The 1,688-nt window shown below is 42.2% G+C and overlaps 1 long non-coding RNA gene across 1 annotated transcript; it reads left to right on the top strand.

Moving 5' to 3' along the window:
• Positions 1–758: 758 nt before the first annotated feature.
• On the top strand, positions 759–1,315 carry LOC124707974. Its single transcript, XR_007005030.1, has 3 exons — positions 759–785; positions 895–1,091; positions 1,215–1,315. It is a non-coding gene; the product is annotated as an uncharacterized LOC124707974 (long non-coding RNA).
• Positions 1,316–1,688: the final 373 nt, after the last annotated feature.

Below are 1,688 nucleotides of genomic sequence, written 5' to 3'. Positions count from 1 at the left end.
AAGGCTTAAAAATGCGACTGAAATTACCAAAAAAATCAGGAATGGACATTCCTTTTTTACAATATCCCTGGTTTCACTGATAGCTATGATTACCTCAGGAGATGTTGGCTTTTCCTTAAGCGTATTCTTTTTTACTTTAGAATGTATATCATATTTTTGCTATATATAATTTCCTAATGGGTAGTCATATCGCTCGAATGATTTTTTACTGTCCGGTTCCACCGTCGAGAGATATATAAGATTATAACTTTGCATGCCCTTCTACAGGTTGATCTTCTCATTTGATTTTGCTTAGACATGGGCTTGCACTGTGTGGTTTTAGTTGCTAAAATGATGAGGGTCATTTTATACAGCTAGGTGAAATTTGATTTGTGCCTTTTCTGGATGCAGGTTAAGCTTGACACGGCCTGCCGAAGTTGCAAGTGGTGACTGGTGAGCAAGAGCAAAGTTGCTACCTCGCTTGAAGAGCTCTGACCTGTCACCGGGAGGCCTCGTCCAAATTGCTACCCATCAACTTCGTTGGACTCGCCAAGGTAAAACCTCTTATATGTTCTCCATGAAATTACTATAGTGTAAAGGATATGATGATCCTAAGAAAATCACAACAGTACATACCATTATGTTCTTGCCGGAGCTTACTCTTTCCTTTGATGACACAATCAAGCATGTTTTGATAGCAGGCGGGGCACCCCTCTCGGAAAATCTGAGGGTTATTAGGTCATTTGAGACCTGAATTATAAGCACGATCATGTATTTGTGACAATTATTAGAAGGAAATGGTCGAGGTACTAGATTATTTTCTTTTAGCTTGCATGGTTTGTTGAAGATCTGTATCATTTACTGATTCCAAATTTTAAGCAATGTTAGTACTGAGGCGAAGTTTTCTACCTGCAGAACTTGGATGTGAGGGTGCCCTGGTGTGGGAGGCGCCGCGGCCTCGGCAGACCAGACGGACTCCAATGTGGAAGGGAGCAAGAAGGAAGGGACAATTTTTTTTCGGGTCGATTGTTGCTGTTTTGGGTTGGTTACCACATCAACTAGGTTGTGTTCTCCTTTAAGCTCTCGATCTCTTGACGGCGCTGCTGCTCCTGGTATTCCTATCTTCTCGATATTTATTATTTTGTTTCTTACTTTGTAGGCTTATTTGTGTTGCCTCAAACATGAGACTGCTGAGAGTGTTCCTAGGCTGAATATGGCTCCTATTTGGGTGCCAGGTGACATGGTTTTAAATAGGGCATTACCAAAGATTTTGATTTGCTGTGAAGGACACAATTATTTGAGCACGGAAGGCAACAAAGGTGCATGATCTCATGAAGAGGGCATTCTTTTATGTGAGGTCAGGTCAGATCTGAATTGAATATGATTGATGAATGTTCATTTGACTTTTGCACATAATGGGTGTACAATTATTTATGTTAGGTGCATTCTCAAGCGTGTATTTGAGCAGTGACGATGATCTTGCCGATTCAGTCCGTTGGAGAGTCTAATACTAGGTGTTGTTGCTCTTGCAGGCTTGGTACAGACGTCTTGTCATCCCTGCTGTCGGCGCTACTCAACTGAATGTCGGCGTGGACGCTGGCGCATTCCAGGGGGTGCATTTGAGCAGCGACAGTCATCTTGGCGATTCAGTACGCTGGTGATCTAATACTTGGATCATGCATGTCTCCACTTCTCGTTGTCTTTTAATG

The sequence above is a fragment of the Lolium rigidum genome, chromosome 4 (genome assembly GCF_022539505.1).
Source record: "Lolium rigidum isolate FL_2022 chromosome 4, APGP_CSIRO_Lrig_0.1, whole genome shotgun sequence".
Classification (NCBI taxonomy): domain Eukaryota; kingdom Viridiplantae; phylum Streptophyta; class Magnoliopsida; order Poales; family Poaceae; genus Lolium; species Lolium rigidum.
The sequence above is the reverse complement of the archived record's forward strand: the minus strand, read 5'-3'. Positions and strand labels throughout refer to the sequence as shown.